This window comes from Varroa jacobsoni, unplaced genomic scaffold (assembly GCF_002532875.2).
Source record: "Varroa jacobsoni isolate VJ856 unplaced genomic scaffold, vjacob_1.0 scaffold_1423, whole genome shotgun sequence".
Taxonomy (NCBI): domain Eukaryota; kingdom Metazoa; phylum Arthropoda; class Arachnida; order Mesostigmata; family Varroidae; genus Varroa; species Varroa jacobsoni.
The window spans coordinates 206,544-230,965 of NW_019214325.1; the positions used below are offsets into that span (position 1 = coordinate 206,544).

At 41.5% G+C, this 24,422-nt stretch overlaps 1 long non-coding RNA gene across 3 annotated transcripts in view; it reads left to right on the top strand.

The window, feature by feature from the left end:
• LOC111269914 (uncharacterized) overlaps positions 1-24,422 on the top strand; it is a 38,329-nt gene that overhangs the window by 6,584 nt on the left and 7,323 nt on the right. For all 3 annotated transcript variants that reach the window (XR_002685995.2, XR_015314725.1, XR_015314726.1), the window contains one exon: positions 8,823-8,935. This is a non-coding gene — a long non-coding RNA (uncharacterized LOC111269914). The remainder of the gene's footprint in view (positions 1-8,822; positions 8,936-24,422) is intronic.

Here is a 24,422-nt window from a genome sequence, read left to right on the forward strand (position 1 = left end):
AAAAAGCTGTATTAGCAGCCGTTTTAAGGATTTTTGCGTCCTTGTAGAATAGGGCCGCCTTGGCGGTGTTGACTTTATTGAATTGATTTGAAGAATAGCTGCATAGAATATCTAACTTCAACCCATTCGCAGTGTGTCATAATTATTAAAGAAAGACTGCAAAATCAAAACTATTATCTGGCATGTAATGTTAGTTGTCCTGTCTCCATCCACGTCTTGAGTTTTTACGATTGTTTTTGTCAATCATGTATAGTAACGTTTGTCGCTCCGGTTGTCCGACAATATTAAATTATTCCTTAGCCTATTGATTGCCTTTGTATTTGCCTTTGTAACCTGAAATAGGTTGACGCGACCTTTCGGCGAAAACGAGACAAAAAAACGATAGCTTAAATCACACGAAACGCAACGAACGAAGCGGCGATTCGACCAATCTGAAGGGTCCCTAGCAGCTCTTCAGACTACTTCGCGTTGGTACCGCTTACAGTAACTAACCGTTTGCTACCCGCATCCAACCGACCCGCTGTTGTGCGTCTGCTAATATGCGTATCTAGTTCTGGGTTGCCTGCTGGGCAACATAGCAATAGAGAAGTAGAACTTCGTCCCTCCAGAAACGAAGTTTAGTCACGCTGCTGCTGCCACCGTCGCACGATTCCAATGTATAATACATGTAAGTACGACCGTTCTTGTCGCCGTAGCCGTAACATCGACGCCAGCAGTAGTAACAACAACAAGCATCGCGTCGTGCCTTTGTGTTTGTCGCTAGGCGATCGGAACATTGTCGCCTTCGGACCAGACTGTGTCCGTGAAGCGAAGCTTCGTCCGCCCCTGTCAGCTTACTCGATCATCTCAACTTCGTGTACAGACCGAACCAATCTCACCAGGATGGACCCCAGCCAACTGATTGTAGTGACTTCCACACCATTTCGATATATTTGTTGTCCAATTTCATTCGCGATGACGACAACGGCAACATGCTCTCCAGACAGTCATATGGGTGTAAAGGAAATATACGTTCATGCATGAATCAATGTGCGTCGACCTATACGCGTCGCTGTTTTGTTAATGTTGCTGCTTTTACGCATAAGCATCGCTATATCGCACAACGCAGGGGGCCATCTTTACATCCTCGCCTCTCTCTCTCTCTCTCTCTCTCTCTCTCGCGAGCGCCTCTGTCGTTGATCAAAACTATGGATCTGCAGGCATATTCGCATAGTTGACTGCTTTTGTGTCGGTATTGCCACGAAGGAGTGGGCGAAACTAGACGAGGTGCTTTTTAATAACAACCTTGACGCTCTCTCTCTCTCTCGATTTCGATCCAAGTTCATTTAAGTTCGGCGACCCAAATGTGGCCGAATTAACTTCAGAGTCATATGGTGTTGACCGCGGATTCTACGTGCACGTCTTGATGCGACCTTTATCCGTTCGGCGACGTCAATATGGGCTGAGCTCAAGCTGGCTTCATATAATAGCGCAGACGTGATCCCGCGATAGCTAAAAAAGTGCAAGAAAACCTATTATGTGAGAACGACGATACCGTTGGTTCGGCCTTTAGGATTTACGCAGCGTTGAACTATTGTAACCGCAGAATATAGCGAATCTAATGTACATTGATCAAATCAATGATAGCCATGACCATGCTAGGTGTATGTGGTAGGAGTTACTTAATACGAAGCGTGGAAACATAAATGGGCAAATATAGAAGTGGCCATACAAAGGGGTCTGAGTGCATTTTAGCCGATGCTGCTAGCTTGAAAAACACGAAGGCGAGATGTGCTAAAGTCAGCCTACAATAGTCGTTTCAGTTTCATGAGGGAAACAGAGTCTTTACCACTATTCCGTATTTAAAGGGGTCAACTTTCTTAATTTCCTACTATTTGGATTTAGGCCATATGCGTGAAAGCTCCTTATGTATATGTGTCCTTATGCATAATCTAAATGTTCTATTTTTATTGTGCCACGAACTCTCGAGAACTATGTTGCTAGCCGTCTATTTGAAGGAATTGTTGCAGTCATGACCAACGATCGCGACCCCGGGGTGTTAATGTATAAAAGTACGATATCATCTAATGTTGGTTTCCGTTCAACCTTGACCTAATTTAAGAGTCAGCGTGCAAACCAGGACATTAGCTATTCAAACGAAACTGACTAACAACATTTTAGGTAGCACTCCTTACTAAAGGAAAGACAGCAGCGAATGAATAGATGGCCTGGTAAGATAGAAATTATATCGATATTGATTTACCCATTATTTTCAGAAATCGTCTCGCTCTTATTCATTGTTTAAGCTCATTACGCGAATGTCTAGGGGGTAAGCAATAGGGATTGGCGATTGGGGCCTCTTGTCAATAATTGGTATTCCATACGAATTTCTGCGAAGAAAAGATACGTGTGCATTTTTTACTTGTTACAGATCACCTCTATTCTTGTGGGAAACACTGAAATTTTCGTCTTATCTAGACTTGAAATTAACTTCAAAGTTATATAAGAAGTGCTCTAATCGACAAAAAATACGTAAAAAAATTTCCTACTAAAAACGCAATTTTCCTAACTGAAATTACAAGTTTTTCCATAACGTTATCTGACTGTACGCAAACTATGTGTAATATTAAATTGCGAAGATCTCAAAATCGCTTACACATTACGGAAGAATGACGATAGCGAAGGGTTAAGTTAACAGTCAATATAAGGAAGCGCATGTAGTCAGACATATCTTTCAATAGTTTCAATGTGCTAAATAAGCATTGAAGTAATAGGTGAAAACTAGATGCACAGTACCGGCTTGCATGACCCAGTCAATGAAGTCTGTCCCCGTAATAGCTTAGTTGGCAACGTATTTGCCTGCTAATTGGTCCGTTGGGTCACGTTGGGGGTCCAGATTCAAATACGGACATAGACACACTTCATTTCGTATTGGGAGCCAGCCATCTATCTGATGCAATGCTTAACGAGAAAACCCGAAGTGCTATAGCTTCTTAGGTAAAACAAAAAAAAAGTTGCCTAATGCCCCATATCAGATCGAAATGTACATGGCAAATAAGCTTTAAGTTAGAATTTGCAACAGAAATTATAACGACTTATATAATTTGATCGAATATCGACCTTCAGCCGATCCGAATATTGTCCTACTTAGGGGTAGACTGCTTTAAAGTCACGAATTTGTTGCGATTTATGGTAATTTTAAGGAGTAACGACAAAGGTCTGGCGATGCATATCAAGGTCGTGTACCTTTCGTAATAGTGTGAATATTTTTAATATTTTGGACACTAGTAAAGGCTGTCGCAGGATCACCCATGGATGTATTGCTCCGATATTATCGTCTGACTATTTCATATTACTATTTAATATAGTCTGTTATTTCCTGCCGCGCCATCGTCTATAATGAATATTCATTATGTGCTCTACTAGCGTTTTTAGCCATGTTCTATTGAAATAATCTGTATAGTGGCGTGTTTTCCCAGTTGACCGTTCTGTGCACTCTGTTAGGTGTCATTTTTGTGACTATTCGCAAGCACAAATTCACTAGATGTTCAGTGATGTCCTTTGCCTTTTTTCCTACATGTATTAGAAGAGTTCGCTTCGGCCGACTTCTCATCGACCTGTAAGCGTTGTCGGTCTTGCAACTAGGACTCACGTACCGGCACGGATAATATTGGCCGATCAGCACAATATCCTCCGTGTTTCCTTTCGTTCTATCCATACATCTTTACGCACATTTGTCCAGCAGACGAATGGAAAAAAAGTCTAGGCACAACATGTACAAACATATAATAATACCGGCAAGAACAAATGTCGAAGTTAAAGTGATGATAAATGGTTATGTAGTGAGCTGATAGCTCGGCTTGATTGCGCTGTTGATGTTTTCCATCGGATAGGAAAAAGTGCCGCCGTACATGAATATAGTACTACGATACAAAATAACAGAAGTAACCGGTATTTGCTGCTGTCGTAGCTGATCTCACTGATTGTTGTTATCTCGGCCCTTTCCCTTTTGTTTGGGTCGTTGTCGCAGCAGCGGTAGAAGTAATAGTAGGACAGGTAGTCGAAGTAGTAGGCTGTCGGCGACGGTAACTGCTTAAAGCACTTTGGAATCATGCTACAATTACCATTGTGACTAGCTCAAGAACTGACTGAGTAAAAAACAGTCACGATGACAATTCTTTCGTCGTCGTTCGAATCAGTGCACAGCTCCTGTTGTGGTTACTACCATAACCACCGCTATTGCTGCTGGCGATGATCATAACGATAATGACTATAGATACTCAATGCTTCGAAAGAACGGCTACTTTGGCGAGCTGTTGGCAAAACGAAAATGTTACAAGGAATCACTTATGAATCGGGTCTGAATGCGGCAGTAGGCAGGCCATCCACTCGTTGACTGGTGACTTGTTGTCCAATACGTGATGCTAGTATTGCATTGTGTCAGCGTCCCACCGGTGGCGTTGACGATTCCTGATGTTGTCGTTGTCTGCCAGCATCCGGCAACTGATGTTCAAGCGATGGCGGCGGTGTTTACGATGACGAAGGTGGTTATGATACTTCTACTGCTTTGTCGCCTCTAGCCTAATCTAGTAGAGACGCTTAGTCTGCTGACTGTCTGTATTTGGTGCCATTTATTTGTAGGATTTCGGAACGCGTAAACCAATAGTCCGGTGCGCGTGTCTCAGGCTGACACCCGACCAACATCAGTTAGTTCGGCTATCGCCTGCAGTTCATGCGCACAACTTTTGCTGGTGCTCTTTCGGCCGTATCCAACAATTACCACGCTGCCATTTCTATGTCGGCTTGGTCATAGATTGGCACAAGGTAGTTTCGATTGTAGATGACGGTCCTTGCGACTGGCCGATGGCCGACTGGCTAAAGATCTGAGGTAGGGATAGCCCATTATCGTCTGATAGACGTAAAGGCACGATGAAAACGTAAAGGAGAGACAGCGACGAGGAATTTACGATTTCTTCAGAACTAGAACAGGAACTGAGGTAGGAGACCGATAGACAAAGAACTAGATTTTCTAGTAATACTACCACGAACGTCGCGGTCGTCATATGCACGACTGGTAAAGTCAACGAGCGTTGCTAATAACAATCGAACACAAAAATCATTGTCAACTGCTAGCGTAAGTGCCGCTAACACAACAGCGATGATGATGATAATCCGCCCAAACACCCGATGGAAAGCCCGCCGCTCTAGCGCACTGACTTTTTTCAAAGAAAATCAAATAGAATTAAAAAAAAAAATTTAAAAAAAAACGCTTCTCGCCGTAATCTTCAGATGCCGATGCTATTCAAATGGTATTAATTCACGCTTCTTGTTAAAACATGGAAGCCACATAATCCTTCTACTGTAGTAATTTCCGAGCTCTAAAGCATCGAAGGGAGGTTTGAAAGCGGGCAACGACGCGTTTTATATCGTGCATCAGTTCGTGGTAAAGAAGACGATTTGGCATTTTTCTAAAAAAAAATACTGTTTAATATCTGTTGTGACTTTCCAGACGGCGACTAATGTCTATTGAATGGTCCTACGGAGGATGCTTAAGTTCTCTGTAGCTTTCAAAGGGTCCTGATTTAAAAAAAAAATCAAACTGTTATATTCAGCAAAGATCCGTTTCCACTGACAACGCGCACGATCTATAGCAGTGCTATAATATTGCAAGGCGATTAGTGATAATTCCCATTAACAATTCACAGCGGTGGGATATCTATACTTGACTTGAAGAGACAGGTACCCATTGGATATGCGTTTCAAACGATCGCAAACAGACCGCGACTGCCAAATATAATAGATCTATTTTACAAGCTGACGTGAGGAAATGAAACATTATAATTATGCAGCAAACCTGTATTATTCCAGTATTGCTTTCTTTTAATTGAGATCTATAATGAACTTGTCCGAGACCGACTCTAACGTTCGCTACCTCCGCGATTCGCGTGGGTCGCACTGAAGATTAATATCTTTCTTTTAGTACTTTCATTAGTACTTTTCAATCTTCGTTGGTCAGTGACGTTGCGCTTGTGACTGCCTCGGACATGAGAGCCGTTATCATGCGCGTAAGGCACACTCTATCCTAGTGCACCTCATTCATAAGAAGATAGGTCTGTTTTTTCTGTCTGCTTCCGTCGTCTTCACGTCAATTTACGTCTCCGCTCATTACTTCGGAATAGCCAGGTTCCTTTCCGGTAAGCGACCGTACTGTAGTCAGTTTTACACTTTCGAACACTCGTGGCCATCTTGTTTGCTTATTGTCAGGCCCTTTTGAGCTGGGCCGGAGTTTTACGCTCGCTTCCATGAGGATTAAACGATTCCAGCGCTTTCCATCATTTTGATTTTTCTTACACTCGGGGCCTTTTCCTTTCCTTCATCTTTCTCTTTATTTTAGATGATGTTGCACTCGTGCCTTCAGAGTGTTTGTGTCGCAGAGCTTACGTCTACGTATCCGCGGTAAGCTGGAGGCGATCGAAACCGATTGTACTGCCGCCGTCGTCGTCATTATCGACAGTTATAAAGGTGTTAAATTGCCCTAGCCATATATAGAGTAGTTTGCTGCTAACACTCGATACTAGCGAACGGAGAACGAAGTTCAATTCGAGCAGAAGCCAATCGGCGGCCAAAGGTGGCGGTGGTGATGATGATGTATTTCATTGCTCGTTCTGCCTTATACAGCGGCACCAAATCATCATCAACATCATTATAAACAACGCTAGCAGCGTCATCGGTATCAACATCATCGGCGGCGGTATCTCGAGGAGTAGGCCCCGTAACGTTACGATGGTTGTCGTATAATGGCAGACGCAGTCGCAGCTCGTTCAAGGCACGAGATTTTTTCAATTAGCGCACAGCGCCCACAGCTGTAGCATCAGCGACATTAGAAAAACGGTCTTTTCTACCCACCACTTTTAGCATTGCTTCGCGAAGTTATGCAGTGTGCATTTATATGGCGGAGTTCCGGTGATACAATTTGCTGGCAAGTCGGCCTCTTATTCGTTAAGCACGTTCTTAACGGGTCGGCTGAAGCTCCCCTTACGATAAAGAACTGGTCGATCTTTTCAGCTAGGGTATCTCCATGTGGTAAAGACAAACGAATGAGTCATGGAGCTAATGATAATTGCGGAACATCGCACCTGGGAAACTAACAAAGGAATATTTTTCGTTTGGCTTAAATATACGCCATTAAAAAGTAGGACAATAGTAGTGCAAGCTAAATGGGCGGATTCACTTGCTTTTACAATATCGAAAAATGTCCTTATCCCATTGAGCGTCCTAGAAATGATGATGTAGCCTTTAATGAACAAGCAATCCAACAGCCTGTTTAAAAAAACAAATTAAATTAACTCGCATATAGGGCTGTGCACGTGCCCTGTTTGCCAAAAGGCTTAGATCCACTGCTAAACTGTTCGGTATGTTTACAAAATATCGACTATTGATTTGCTAATTATTTATGTATGTTTCTATTTAGAGATCGGATAGCCTATACGCTGAGGTAACAATGACATCGGCTGGATTTCGGAAGATCGCACGCGAGTTGCTATCTCTGACCTAAAGCATAAAAGATGAAAACGGCCGTCAGAATCAACACCTTCAAAACGGATCCATAACCTAAGAGATCCAAGGAATTTTTTTAACCTAGAATCAAGCCGTACATAGATTTTTGGTACATCACACTTTCCTTTGATTCCGATCTAAAATATTAGTTTGTAGGTTCAAGTACCATGTTCGAGCCGTGTCCTACTAGTATGTTCCTTCAGTTGCAAGCCTTGTGTTTGTTGTACTTGTCTGTAGCGCTACTTTCTCCTAATGGCTAGTTATGTTTACACTCAATAGTACTATAGGACTTTATCAGTTAAATTTTAAAGAAGGAAGGATAATTTTTCTTCAATTGGCGAGGGCTTCTAATTGTCCATATACGGGAATTTCGTTAGATCGCTAATCGGCTTCTGCCAAGATGTACTTTATTTGCCAACGGTCGGCGTCCATTTTGTTCTAGATTAGGGTATTGTCATCATCTATTGAAAATAGCCGCGTCGATATACTTCCAGACGTTGTAGAATTACGCTCTCTTCAAAGTGCCACACCCGCGACCATCTTAGAATCATGGCACGTCATGGTGCGGGTAGTACCACAATATAATATGTCACCTTCACAGGCCTGACCGTAACAGTTACATCTAGTTTCACTTGTAGAACTTGTCAGTAGGCTTGTATAACTTTCGACAAACTTCACATGGAATTGCACGCTGTTTTGTGCCGCTTTAGATGTCCGATATAACATAAGATAGGATACGATAATATGGTGGTATATTAACTGGAACCTTATAAGGAAGCCACAATATGAAACTACAGTCAAACGAAGGGAACCTTTTCGTTCTCATTACACTTAATAGATGCATGTTTATTTGACTTAAAGTTTAAACATTTTTTGCTTGCAACTATATATATATATATATATATATATATATATATATATATATATATAATGAAAACGCGTAAGTAAACCACAGGATTAAGTACAATTGGCTTCATCTTGAACGCGACATTTTTTTTTTATCTCATACCCATTTTTTAAGGTCTAAAACCTTATTTTACTAAAAACTCCAGTTGGAGACGGCCTATTCTTAGACGTATATAAATTGATCGTAGAGAAAAACGTCTAACTAGTTGAGCAGTACGCGCCCTTCACAACGAAGGGCCTACTTTACTAGTTCTCCGCGCGTTGCTTCTCAGCTACCATCGCCAAGATTTCTATTGACAAACGCCTTGTTTGTCAATTTCTTTTTATCTGTAAGACCATTACCGTGTGTCTTTAACTCACTGTGTTTGTTTGCTCCCCAGGGGTCGTCTGTCGATCGGTCACTGTCATGCCAGGCCAGTTCAGGCCCAATTCAGACAGGTCGCGTTGTCTTTTCGGGCAGGGACTCAGTGGACGGCATTATACCTATTTAGAGGTAAGTAAGTTGCAGACGAGGTGACGCAAGACACAAGGACTGACTAGCATTACATCCATAGATGCCCACAATGGTATTGTGGCTGCTATATATAATCCATAGATACAGACTTAGATCATTTGTAGGGGGGACATTTTTACCGGTATACCTAGAAAGTTCGAATAGAAAATCTAAGAAACCCTCCAGAACAGCACTAAGTCTATGAAGTTCACTATTAACTACACTACGAGCACGCAAGACCCTAACACAAAGAATATGTCAGTTAATAAAATGTTTAGGTTTTGATGATATTTTAGGATAATTTAGTCCTAAAGAGATACAGTGATTGTTGTTTGTGAACAGTATGTATGCATTGTCGCCGAGATCCGACATAACGGTCACGATCATTGTTCATCAGAACCATAAAACTAGAAGGAGAACAATCATTCTTTGGAGCTTTTAAGCATTGTTGACAGCATGGTTCCCACTTACCATTTTGAATGGCGATGCTCATTCGTCGTTACGAGGGCAATAATCGAGTAACACGGGGCTTCCAAATGAAAGAATTGCCTTTGGCAGGCTGTCAGATGCAATGGATTTGTAGAACACTCATCATCGTTATGTCAGACAAAAAGCGATAGATAAAGACGGAAGACAATATTTGGAAAAACACAACGGAGGCGATGACCAGGAAAGCAGTGCGGTCCAAGCGGTTAGCGAATGATTACAGACCGAGTCATAATGTCTCAGGCATTTTGTTGTTGTTACCGATGATGGTGGTAGCGAAAATGCGTCGCTTCAAAGGAACACGAATTGTGTACTCGGGCATAGCAACGACTTCGAAAATACTTTCGATGAACGATGGGTTGTCCACCTACTTGACGTCCACTAACGGAGAACGAAAGACTGGAGAAAACATAAAAAGAACGACGGTCTTCTACCTGTTGAACTCATGTGGTGTTGAGGTTGTCCTATTGTTTAGTCGGTTCTCAGTTTCGATCTTTCATATGGAAATGTAATATTGCTTTCAGTAGGTCTGGTCATCTCCATGTATGAGTTTCTGTCTATAAAAGCGGCCCGGTAGCACTCGTGACGAGACGGTATGGGGACCCTGCTCGAATAGTTAAACATAATACGTTTATCATAGTCGGGTTGCGACACACGTCTAATCTCATGCCTGTAAAAATGATCTGATGACCAATACATGATAGGTAGTTTATATTTATAGCGTGACAATTATCATTGATTCAGCAAATGTAACACATATAACGAATAAGCTTGCTTTCTCAATAATAAGTGACCCGAAATGACTGAACCTATTCAATCGCTTATACCGTTAGTAATATGTACATCTAATTTGCCTCCTAGACAGAAATGAAGGAAATTTTCGACCGTGACACGTTAAACGTAGTTTTTGTAGTAATTGTAAATTTTGCTATTTATCATGGTTAACCTTCGAAGAAAACCACTTGCCCGGCTCGTCTGTAGTAGAGTAATTCTACGTTGAGTCCATGAAACGCTAAGACAAGGTGCAAAAGTTTATGAGCTATAGACATTTATACGAATGCTTTACGTGTTTTAGTACATTTTACTTGTGATATATATTATAGAAAACATCCATACTGTGATAAGGTTTATGCTTTCTATGATGGAACTTGAGCTGTGCGACAGGCTATTATTGCCTATTAAGGCAACGACCCATTTGCTCGGCCGCTAATTGGACATAGGCCATTGGGGAGCGTTGATTGGAACACATCTCGAAAATAGTAATTACAATAATAATTCATCGCAGTACAGAAGCAAAAGTCTATGATTTCAGTCGAGCCATACCTAGCAATAGAAGTCATTCCCAGGATAAACGGTTGTCGCCGATTAGGTGTGCTGTTCCGATTAGCAATAGCCGTCCGAGGGCATTTGGATAAAAGTATAGGCTGGTGATTTACGTTGTCGGAACTCAACGGCATCCCTCGGTCGGTGAGTGACAGCTATAGCGTATGATTGATGGTGACAGAAAAAGCTATGTGATGAATCTCGATTGAAAAAAACAGTATACTTTTCATGGCTTCGGCCGTATGCATGGGCGCACTTCGAGTAAGTTGTATCCAATAACGTTGTGCTAATTGGCGCACATATTCCGAAATGAAGTAATCTATCATGTCGATGAACAGCCAGATGGTAACACGGAGAGTGTTTACTCTATTGCAGAACATTTTTATAAAAGAGTATTGTTCGATGGCCGTCTGTTCTAGCCAACTGAGCCATCGGCTCGATTTTGGACTTGGAATACTTGGCGCATTTCTTTGCCACGCTCAACTGGTAACACTTTTCCTGTTCGATCGAATGATAGCTGCTTAATTGTTTCTGCAGATGTGTCACATAAATGGTATTGCAAACGCTTGCGACTTTATGGCAGCTGATGATAAAAATAATTGTTACAACACGATAAGCAACAACAACGTTAACAATGGAGTCAGGGTCTGGTAGCAACAACAGGGTCGTGAACGCGACCGTATCGGGCCGACATCGAAAAATGTCGATGAATCTCATTACGAACATAGTTAAGCGGAATGGCTGCCTGTCAGCAAAAACGCTCCAAGTTACTGACACACGATCATTCCATAATGAGCACCGCCTATCATTCGGCTATCGGACGGACGGACGTCATTTATAATTTATTAAAATCGACCTGTACAGCGAGGCGTCTTCAACAGCGCAACTGTGATTCGTGTTTGTCTACCAGAGGAATTCGTTTACTAATTATAAATGCTATTACTTACGTACCGTACTTATCTACGTACCGCTGATTACGTTATACTATCTTTTATTGGCCATCGTTCTCTTCCTTTCCTATCATTCTAACACTGTTTGTTAGTCGTACGATTTCGCTTTGACGGCACGATCATTTTCCAGCCGGCTACAATTGATCAAGCTTCGACGAACGAGATAGCACAGTATCACTCATTACACGATGTACGAGTCCACGTCTCTATTTACCTATCGGTCTGTCTTTACGTGAAATTCTATCGTCTCCTAGATGGCGCAACCAAACAAATTGCGGTCAGCGTCAGGCCTAGAACTATTTATAGGCCCACCGAAACGGACTCGTGTGTACTGAGTGATTGTTATGGTACGGCTAAGGTTGCCGAGCAGTGTGAGAAAAAAACTATCCAAAACCAGTAGAATGTTGCTATTTTTTTCTGGCTGGAAAGATTCGACAAGACGTCGAAGGCTGACAACTAGCCGATATACGCGCAGGTAGCAATGATGTATGCAGGCGTGCGGACACCCGATCTAGTTTTTTCTTTCATTTTCCTTGACAGCCGCTTAAACCACTTGGTTTTCACATTAACTGACTAAAATATTGGTCGTCGAATATATATAAAATTGCATACCTCGGCAGCGTATACTATAACAACATATAATTACAATTTGGTGGATTGCATATGTTCCTACATAGATCATTCAATACGCTAAAGAGCAAAGTCTCGCTTCCCGGTCACGCTTTTCATCCATACTCGCATATGACCTTTATGAATTTATTTGCAAATTTGGGTAGTACTAGTCGCTTTGGGGGCTGAGAGATTTCAACATGGATAGCAGCTCACTGGCGACGGCCTGCGCAGGCAAAAAATATTTTCCCGCTGTTTGAACCTGTGAATTGTGTATACAATGCTCGCTGGAATTGTTCACAAATGATTGAATTTGGCCGTGTCGAGTTTTTGAAAAGGTACCTCGCTTTAAATATGTTGATCCCTACATTGAAGGCAGGTATTGTTACGGAAGTGGAAGATCTACCAGTCGGATCCTACTACCAAAAAACTGCATCGTTCATATTTCGTATACCAAATCGGCTTTACCCTTATAGGTATCTAAAAGGTTGACCTTCAACACATCCATCTTGAAAAATTAGGTTCAGCAATGGAACGGGTGTCTTAAGCAAGATGTCGGCACAGTTTTAGGTGCTCTTCTGCTGCTTCAAAAAATATACAACACTTTTCAGTACCTTCTAATAAAGACCTCTGTATTTGTCGTTATTCAATTAGTCAATGTTAAACTATTAATCATTTCACTGCAACGAGTCTGGCCGTTTCTTCTCCTACCCATAGTGCCTACTGGCATAGACATTGAATAAATTCGACAGTCAGTTGCTAGCGTACCAGTCACCGTTATATCAGCTCATGTCTAGCATTGGCAAGCACATCACTATTGCCGTCTACCGATATAAAGGTCAGAGCTGAGCCTCCATAAACGTACGGCACAGTGAGTTCAGTTAACGCCTGGCAACCGGTCATCGGAGCTGCTTTGCGACCCGGGCCTGCGCAGTTCGCCCCACTATGTCTGTTTTAAAGTGTTATAAGGCTGCCTTCTTTGCCTCCCTTTATTCCTCTTAATACTGCTACTGTTTTTGCCGAAATGGGATACCCTTCGCTATCATTGCTGCCGCTGCCGCTGCCGTTGAAGTTATCTGAAGTAGAATCGGACGCGCAAAGCAGTCGTTAACAGCGCCGTTCTAGCGGAACGCGTCCGCAGCTGGTTGTGCCATAGCTTTCGCTGACTCTGGCACTGCGTGCTGACCGAGTACGTGGCGGTGATGATGATTCTGAAATCGCGGCCCTGTTCTCCCGTGCGTATATACTCTTGGTGCTTGTTTCAGTTAGGGTCGAAGCTACCGCTGTAAAATAAAATAGTAGCTTCCTAGGAGCGATGTCGGGACTAGACGAGAACGGCGCTGATGACGGCGACAGCGTATCGGGAGCGGCGACATTTTTCTTTTGGTTTGCCGTTGCAGGAATAACACCTAGGTTCGTGTTCGAAGAACTTCGTTGGAACCATCAGTTCGTAGCAGCAAAATGAAAGGTAAAAGGCGAACGAGAATAGGCAGCTCAGTATCAAGTGATATATTAAGTAGTTTAGCGACAATTAACGAGAAGCTATAATGAAGGATCCGGCGGCGTTGATATTGGTCGCATATTAACAATAGTGAGTGATGCGCCGATGCTGCACAGCGAGACAGCATGGTTCCGTCTGCACGTGATTTTTTTTCTCAGCTACTACGGAAGGTGTCCTTCACTCCACCGAACTTCATCATAGTCATTATAACATAACAGTAAAAGAGCGTTCTGTTGGAACTCGATTAGACCCACAAACTGATATGCAAGTAAGCATGAGCAATATAGGTTAGCTGCAATTGCAAAAAAGAACCTATAAAAAAAAGGTATAGGAAATACAGAAATAAATGCAAACACACGCAGAAGCAGATGGAAACGGTTAAATGCTAGAATATATATCGATGCCTATACAGATAACGATTTACTTGTATCACACAATGTGTGTTTAAGTGCAATTTAAGGAACGTATTTATTTTCTCTTGTATATTATGTTATACTCCAGGCATCAAAGTAGCTTTGAGCTGAGCTAAGTTACCTTCATATAATTTCCTAACGTCAATGCTACTACTGACAATAAAGCACAAGATCTCACGTGTGGCAAAAAGAGGTCGGGACTATATGAATCTCAACCCAACTAGATTAGATTGAGAGGAATCACAAAGGAAAATCCGTTCAGCTGAGTTTTACATAGTAAAAAAAGTTATAACCCGCAAAACCCGTTTTATTAAGCCCCAGCAGAATGGAAATTTTCTATATCTATATACCGCACGCTTCTTTATTTCGTGAACGGATTCATTCTCAAAATCGGGTAGAACTTATTGGTAGATAGCTTACGTTTCGTACAGCGGTTTCTTCATCTAACTACACCTATCACGTGGTATATGTTCTTCGCAGGAGTCCAGTTAGGGACCCTTGTCTGACTGTGTCAGAAATTAAGCCGTTCATGCTATTGCACCAAGTATAGTCTAATATGTTGAAGTCATATATTGATCGCGCGCTGCAGATGTTATGATAGTGAGATCGGTATCGGAACAGCACTAGACAGTATAAAAGATCTCATAACCTGAGGCCTACTTCATTAACTAATTAATAATTTCATTATATACTATCTGCCTGCTGGAAGCAATAGGGTTCCCCATGTGATGTTTTTGCTAAATATCTGACAGAAGCGTGGTATGGCAAGTGCTTCACTCACGCGCTGTGAATTATAGCGCACTAATACTTCACGTATAAAAGTTTTCAAAAGCCCACTTAACTGTGTTCACGGCCGCCAATGCCCCTAGAGTTGTGCAAAAATTAAAATACATTTTTACACTGACGCACGAAAATCGTCTGGTTTTTGATCGGTTCTATATAGGTAACTCGTATATAGTCTTAGTCGAAAATGGCCATAACCTGCTACACTTTATACCTATGTATAGATATATATCTTATAAAAGAAACACCTTGCTGATTTGGCTTTCCGGCGTTGGAAATCATCTAAATTTTGTACCGTTTATTCACAGCCGCATCATCAATGTTTTAAAAGGGAGACCATTTTAAGCAACCTTGATGTGAACTTGAAACCGAGTAAATTCAGGCCGTGATTGTCCGATACTCGAATAGTTATTTATCGGCAAGTAGAAATATATTCGGAATACGGGCCGTTCGGCGACGAAGAGTCCACAGATCAGCTTCAGATAGAACTGGATACACAGTCGAACTTGGCAGTTCACTAGGTAGGGCTTACTTGGATGCGAGGGGCACTATTCCAACATTGGAGTGGAGATGCGAACATTTTGAATGGAATCTTATTGCCCCCATTATGTCCACTACGTATAGAGATGTTCCTATATGTCATCGTATACGTTATCTATGACGGCTGACCGTTGTCGAAGGTCCTATTACCCATTAACAATTTTGTCAGCAACCGAAATGATAAGCTCGCCGGCTTATGTTGGGGCCGTGTCGCGTACTTTTGCTAAGCTTGAGCGTACAACAAATCACGTCTAACTAGTTGTACTATAGCAACGCGCATATTAATCAAGGGATACTTCGATGAAGTATTATTGAAAAACACACGAAGAAGCACCTGGAGGCAGAAAGTGTCAGAGTGAAGGAAAAGTCAAATATAACAGCGCACTCACACCACAGAACGACAACAAGAAAAGATCTATCTGTCTATACTTATGCTCTATGTATACGGACGCATACATCTATATCTAGGACCATCTATCTACCAATTCAAATTGTTCTTATAAACAATAAGAAATCATAAATCTAACTGAGTGGCATTCGAAATGAAAAATGGATTTCTGAATACGCAACAACATAAACAGGCGTACAAACGTATACACACGAGGACATACAAAAACCGACGTATTGAAAAACTCAAGGCAAGAACCGCTAAAAGAGCGTTACGCTATGCGTCTTCGTCGTCGTCATGAGAGCAGGAGTAGCAAAGGGCCATTTCGAAAACAGACACGAGAAGTCTTAGAATAGCGCTGGACACAAACAAAGCCTGAAACGAGGCAGGCCGAAGGAGCGTTACGCCGCAGTTGGAAACACGGAGACTGCAGAGTGCGGCAGGCTCTAATAATAGGAAAGAAAAATTGCCAACCGAGATCGCTGTCCTCATGTTCTAAGATCTTACAATGTCACGTTGCTAATTGAGGTAACTGTTAACTAGATCACCGGTTCAACGGTTTAACATTGATGGAAAGGTTTTAACAGCTAGCCACTTTACATGTCTTAGCCTATCAAGGGTATCTACCGACTATTTTGTAGGCAATTAATTAAGACATTTCATTCACAAATTTCAGAGCTGATCAAGGGATTTTAGGTAAAAAGTCTTTCAAAATCTTTAGTCGAACCTGTTTTACTGTTACATAGTATATTTCAGGTCATACTGTAATTTTTTAAAAAAACAAGACCAATCAGTCACCGTTTGTGCGCAACTCGCCAGTAGAACCATCTCCAACAATACACACTAATCTCTAGGATATTTTGGTACGTCGATACACATAATTTGTTGACATATGCATAGCTTGAATACAATGAAATTTTATTTTCTCCACATTTTATAAACATCAACGTTTTTTTTTCGTCCTGACAGCTTCTTCTGGATCCAGCTTTCCCCTATAACACTCCCGATTTAAATACACGTGTAGTATTCGGCATTATCCGACATCAGCGAAAAGCTATCATGATGCCGTCATCGTCACAGAACATTACTAGCCAACATCTACAAAAAACGAAAATTCTTGTCAACGATGTATGCCATATTTAACGGGAAGATAGCGATACTCGAGATCAAGCTATCTCTTACTATCTGCTCTGCGTGCAGCATAGATCTTAGAGAGAGATCTTTTCGTCCTTGTCTGTCTGCCTGCCTGCCTGCCTGATTGCTACATGCAGTACGTACCACAGTTCCTTTAAATAGACGAATAAGGCACGTCTGTGCTCCCACTTGAGCCTACGCATCTACTAAACCTCTCCCCCTACGTCGACAGCCCATGGTGTTCTCGACTATCGCGTACCGTTTGACACGACGCAGAGTAGTGAAAATCTATGTCGTCTTGGGGTCCGACAAAATTGAGATATTTTACTTTTGCGCGTCTGCCGCGTTTGAGTAGTCGTATAGTCGATACAGGAGGATATGAAAGCGCGATGTCTTCTCAAACTTCAGACTCATCATTTTCATTTGTTTTGCTCTATTACCCCACGACGGACGAGGAAGCGACAGCGAATCGCGCCGATGACAGACAATGGCATTTGCCGAACGCTAGTCTATGTTTCCGTGCTGATGCATCGGACGTATATGCCGCCATCGAGGCCCAATGATGTATCGCTGCCGCGGCGGCTGTGGCTGTTCTGCCTTCGCTTCTTTCTCGAAACAACCTAAGCGTGCTTGGGTGGCCGGCCGTATATACGGGGTCCTTGTCGCAGAAGCTTGCTGTCCGCGGAGAACAGGCAAAGGTGGCGTTGGGGGGTGTTTACAAAGGTGTGATCAAATGACGGATTTTTGTGCGGACCACACTTTTTATGGGGATCAAAAGCTAAATTGTTATTCAATCTGTGGCAATCATCTGTGTCACATACAATCGTGTGCAAACATTGAGAATGGCAAGAATTTCTGTGAAAATCAGGGCAGGCGACTAACAGCGTAGTGCGTTCGTTAATGTAGTTTAAGAATGAAAATTGGTCAGGTAACGCAAAAGAAACGGTGGCAGATAAACGCTAACCAAACCAAGTTATACCATTAAATAAGAATGACTAGTTTCCCAACGCATGCATCTGATGCGGAAACTAGCTCTGGCCAATAGCTAACAAAATCAGTCAATAACGACTAAGCCTGTTTATATTAAACGTAAATGTCATATTAAGAATTATTATTTTAAGTTTTTACTTAGACGGACATGCCTTCTTTATATTTCATAGCGAACCAGCAGCCACGCTTAAAAGGCTCACGTTTGTTTCTCCTGAATAGCGTATTTTATGCTATGGTCGAGTACGAACGTATCCCTTGTTGTGTTTGTTATGTATAATTAAATTCGAGCCATTCTTTAAGAAAGAAAATCATTGTGACTGCAGCCAGATAAACTTCGCGCGTTTAATCCTCAAATAGTTCGATATTCCGATAATGATATTTACCGTAGCAATGTACGAATGCCTCTTGAAGGGTAAATAATGATAGTAATAATAGCAATCAGTCGCTGGAAGAGTCAGTTTCGATGATCATGGTATGGTACCTAAGCAAGTCTATTGCATGTACGTGCATACACGCACAAACAAAGGAACACCGTAGAACATCGACCGTGCTCGCCACTGGGACGGCTGTTATTGATTAGGTGTTGAATCGAAGCTGAGTGGAAAGTCTTCACGTAAATTTGTATCGTTTCTATTATACGTTCAGGGAGCGGATGAAATCAGAATGGCTGGCGGGCAGTTAGAGCGTACGGAAAAAACGTTGTGGTTTGTGTGAGCATCGTCTACTTCGGCAAACATGATCATGCGTATATTAGCTGATAAAATAACAGTTTGGGAAGAGCTAATTTAATCTAATGTATTTATCCTGGTGTAGCGAAGCAGCGAAAGCGTCGATAGCATCTGCAAAAGTACACAAAGCGTTTATAGAGTCGTAAATAAATTTAACATAGCCTGTTATCTGCTTATCGAAGTGAGAGGTATCAGGAGCAGGTTTATAACAATAATGTTTAGCAGTATCCTATAGGCTGCTGACAAACCTTCAAAACGCTACGAACTTCCTACCAATGACAAAAAAAAAGATCAGTCTAACCATTGAGTTCGTAGAGTGAATGGTAACGTATCAGTAATGGTTCGTAACGTATCAGGCCATGGCATACATCATCAGAACAGTTTGGTCACGGATATAGTCGAGGAACACTTACAATTGGTATGTTCAGTATTCTAAGGAACAGAATCGTTTTCGAGCTAGTAGCACACATATGTGCAGATAGACCACGAATCTGATCGGGAGATCACTAGGACCTAGTATTGTCAGTGGATCAATCGTTTAAACGGTAAAGTAGTATGAATTAATGTAGGACCTTGCCACTTCTGGGTTTCCGCTGCCTACTGCTTCGAATACATTCATTATCGTTTGAAAGGTACATATCGGCAGTGACTCGTACCGTAAATGCCGTTTGGGAGATCTAGTAGTTTAGTCATTGTTAGGCAGATACGGCCTCGAATAGTTCGTTAGCATTCAAATGAATTCAGCGGCCTCTCTGCGAATGTAAGCTACTATAGAATTCAATCTAGCCGTTCACCGTTTGTCATATTGGTGGCATATAGTATTCGGTACCGCTAACGTTGCCAGGGGGTGGCTTCATCGTATGAGCAATGGATGCTGATGCTGTCTGTGACGCAAATAGCAGCGAAACGGCGATCCAGTATTTCGGAGCACGGGAAACGGGAACAGCAGTAGAAGCAGTTAAGCAACACGAAGAAAACGATGGGGGGCTGGAACCGTATCGAACACGTTTAATCCTAAACGAGGCACGTATATTGTGCTCCTCTTCAATTTAGCTCACTTCGTTTTCTGTCCGTGCTAGAGAAGGTAGACGGTACGATATGGGGCTAAAAATGATTGGGGAGGGGCAGGCGTTTGTTAGTCTTTTTTACACAGTAGATAGATCCATAGTATGTTTAACAGTACGGCGTAATCAGAAAGAAAAATCGATAGAGCGTTTCGTTTCGGTGACGAGCCGTTAGGCTGTTGTGGTGATTGTCATTGTCCTCTCTCTGTTTCTGCTTTTTACAATGATAATACATCGTCACAATTTATATCGTACGCTGTTAGACGATAAAAACAAGTCTGTGAAGTACATACAGGCTTGCGTTTGTTTACAGTTGTCAGTTGTCTGGAATTGGCGGTCCTCTGCTAATGATCAAGTTTCAGCCAAGAATGAATATTTGTATAGCAAATCAGCTATGCTACAAAACTTGTTTGTGGTTAGGGCCTGCGTAAATAGCCTCTTGTACTCGTCCCTTAAGGTATAGCCTTCCTGGTCGACATCTACGGCAATCAGGCAAGGTCGTCTACAGAAAATTAAACACCAGACACTAGAAAAGCAACTGGGGCCGTTTTGTCTATGATCTATTATGGCTCGTTATGTACCTCCATCAATGCGAGGCTACGCTGTAGCTCACGTCTACATTCGGAGCCATTGGTTTCAACAGCAAATCAGTAACAAATATTGGCAATGTACTAATTAGCTGCCATATTAGCAACTACGAGCTCCTCACTTCCTTCAGGTCTGAAACTTATCGAAGTAGACAGGGCGCACATTTCATAGGTCCGTCAAGATCGACAAGCACGAATGTCTATGTAAAAGCAACTATGTGAGACGCTAAGTAATTGCGTTGTTTAAATTCATTAGAACTTGTCTCAGAGTCTTTAAGTAGTATAACCCTTGCACGTCATTCAGGTAGAACGTAATCGCCGCAAGCGTTAACTTATGCGTTACGCCGATTGTAAACTATCATCGTTCTGGAGACCCTCAATCATCCAGTTTACTTAGAATTGTCATCAAAAATGTATGTATCTGGAAATAGGTATTACGCCGTTTGTCTGATTACTACGAGAGTAGACCTATACATATCGCTGCTAGTGCCAAGGCTTTCAAATCGGCAAACTAAAAGCCTAAAATTTTCGTATTCTAACAACCTGCATGGCATAACATTTAAACACCTTTATAGTGCCATAATTACTTCAAAGATGATAACTATTATTTTCTGTTCTGTCAAATCAGTATTTCACGCTGAACGTACAGGGAACAGCAGTGTACGTTACAGAATATAACTTCAAAAGTTTGAGGGAATTTTTTCAGTGCTTTTCAAGGCGTCGCTACAAAGTGCCCTGAATAGAAACGAATGTATATTGTCCATCTTAATGCGCTTAATAGTTTTTCATCTTAGCAGCTCGTTAATTATTGCCGGCCAAGAGTTGTTAAGTGTTTTTTTTTTCTCATTATTAATGGATATCCTGACGCTTCTGGCGAGTATAATAGCCCATAGTGCTGTTTATTACGCTGGAGGCAAATCAACGTCAACACGCCATTGGTACTTGCTCTGAAAAAAGCTTAGTAATTAACTTTGTAAAGAAGACAGAATTCATAAGGTTCAACGTTACCGTTGGATGTTTTTACCTTGTACAGGTAAATTCGTTGTATTGTAATACATGCAGAGCTCTATCGAAATAACGTGTAGAAATTCTAAAATAACATCAGCCAGAATCATTAGGCTCCACTATACCAATGTGTAATATCCTTTGAGGCTGTAAAAATACTGAACAAAGGTGGACGTAACAAAAACGTGGCGTCGGTATAGTCGACCGGGCCGGATCGGTGGTCGGGAGTTGCGATATTAGCCTACCTGAGTTTCAGCCATTTGGAATAAAGGCCATTGCCATCTTCTCATTGAAAATAAAGTAATCTCACGAGGAATAGTAACAAAACATATGGGAAACAATATTGTTATTGTCGACATCGGGTTGTAGGAACGGGTTGTAATTAAGTTGAGATTTCCAGAGTGTCGTTAGAATATTTAAAATTCTATCTGTAAAAACAACTTGTTCGTCAGCAAAAGCAGCAACGGTTATGCCACGCCGATCGGTTGACCCTGTACTGGGGTCACATCGAAACAGAAGCCCACACCGAAACCCAAATTCAATTGAGTAGGAAGGTTGTTATGGACGAAGCACCTATCATATGTAGCAGGGTTGTGCAAGCGAATATATTTTGGTTTATAAATACATTTGCCATTAGCTGTGCGCGTTTTCATCTTACGCAAAGGTCGTCACTCTGCGTTTGTGATATCCGGCCGTTAATGGAAACACTGATATTACCTATACAGTTCAGCTCTGGGTTTATCGGTTCGCTCAGTCTGATATAACAGCTTGTATTTGGCTAGTGGGAAAAAAACAAACACTTACCACTAGCACAGAATAGGAAAAGGATTACATGATTTATTTGTCCATACTTATGTCTGTATACCTAAACAGTAACTTAACTTTGGTAAAAGAAACACTGTTGTTGAACTAAGCGTCACGATAGACTTGAACGACAATTGAACAATAATTTATGGCTGCAGTCTCAGACAGAAAAGTTCTTTCCGGACCATAGAATTTTCGTAATCTTATGTTTTATTATATTCGTAGAGTTAGCTCATCATTCGAATGAGCTGCCATGACCATTATATATATACATGTACATATACTTTTTTCGCCTTTGATTCAGTTCTAAGGCTGTACAGCGTTGCAAGTTACCGTCCATACAAGTCCATAAAAAGGTGTGAAATGTGCTATAAACAATAGAAATACAATAGAAATTAAATATCATAGGGATAAATGGCAGAACATATTCAATAAATATATCATGACATGATTTTATACCTATCTCCTTTAAATACGCTATCGCAGAATATAGGAAATAAATTCGCCCCCATTATGTGACCTATTGTCGATTTATCAGCAAAAGACCGTTCAAGCAAAAGCATAGTACGTGTATATTTAGTGGCAGTTGCTTGCTGCGTGTGCAGACTATGAGGCAAAGTATTGCCCCCTTGCCTCTAAAATCACCAAGTGCCTCTTTTCTATAATACTGCGGCTGATTCCGATTTTTTCGACCACCATTGCATTATACCTGCTCGTGTTTTGCTATTGTGACGTCCTATTTATTTGCTTGCGGAGTCATAACAATCACAGCCATCGTCCCCGATAATATTTTCACTAGTTAGCTACCGAATGATGGATTGTAATGTCGTGATATCTCAATTATCCAAGCTATCTTTCTAGGTCGTAACATAAAGAATGGCTGTTTTTCCAGTTAACAAACAATGAAAAATTTAATTCAAGCTCTGGCAGCAAATAACTTCATATGCAGTCGTGGTCACAGCAAGCTTCCTCCATCTTTCAACCAACCAAGTTATCAGAAACTTGTAAGTGTTATGTCAAGTAAAGATTACCTTGTCTCGTCTATTGGGTGTTTCTTGTTAGATAGCCCTGTTCAATCGATGAAAATGGGCCGCTTACAGATTCTTGTTGGTTGTCCTCTTCTTCTTACAGCTTTGCCAATGTATAAAATTCATACAGTTCTATCAAATGCAAGCTATAGTTGTTTTTTTTCCGAATCAAACTGAGATCTGTGCCTAGGTGTATCATTCGGTTCGAATCTGTATAGCAGAATCACTGCTTACCTAAGCCCTGAAGAGATTTGTCGATTTTATTCCAGCAAATCGTAAGCAGGAAATGAACGATCCACCATACTTGATGTACGCTTGAGCTCCTATCAGTTTCCTGCTCATATAGCAGGAAGCGTTACACCGTACTTAAATGAGAAGCACAATTTCAAATAGTTTTCTTTTTTTTTTTAATTATAATTAACATTTCATTATAATTATGTAATACCCAAACGTTTGAAATAAATCTGCAGAACAAACATATGCTTTGGCTGAATTCACGATGTAAATTCGCTATTTGCTGCTTTTCAAAGACACTATGCATTTTAAGCATTTTCGAAACGTCAATGGAGTACGCTGTGCTGATTACGAACAAGCTTGCCCAACCTATGATATGAGGACAGGCAATAAATTCAAGGCCCATGAGAACCCTTAGCGGTATTAGTGCCTAGCGCTGTCACACAGACTTCAATCGAAAGTTCTTCGTACTATTCAAAAAAAGTAGCGAAAAATGTTTGCCGAGAATGAAACCGAGAGCTCCGTCTGTAGCATTGAAGCCTATTCGTGCTCCTGAAATCTCATTATTCTGCAATGTATTTAAGTGGTGCCCATGTTCCTAGAATTGCAAACGTCTCTTTACCCTGTCTCAACATTCAGTTCCTGGGTAACGAACCAATATGGCTGCCTAATTTCTGCTCCTTTGTTTTCTAATTTATTTGGCATTTCGGACAGAGTCTTGGGAAAGATTTGTTTTAAACACGACATGGCTGGAATACTCTAGCTCTTCAAGCTATTGATTGTCATCATAGCACGCTCCTGAAGCCAGGTAAGTCCGTTACATTCACCTTATAAAAATCTTCAAAGTCAAATACCATTTTTAACTAGAGAGGCGATAAAAGAAGATTCGTTTCGCAACAAACGTCTGGTCAATGGCGCGA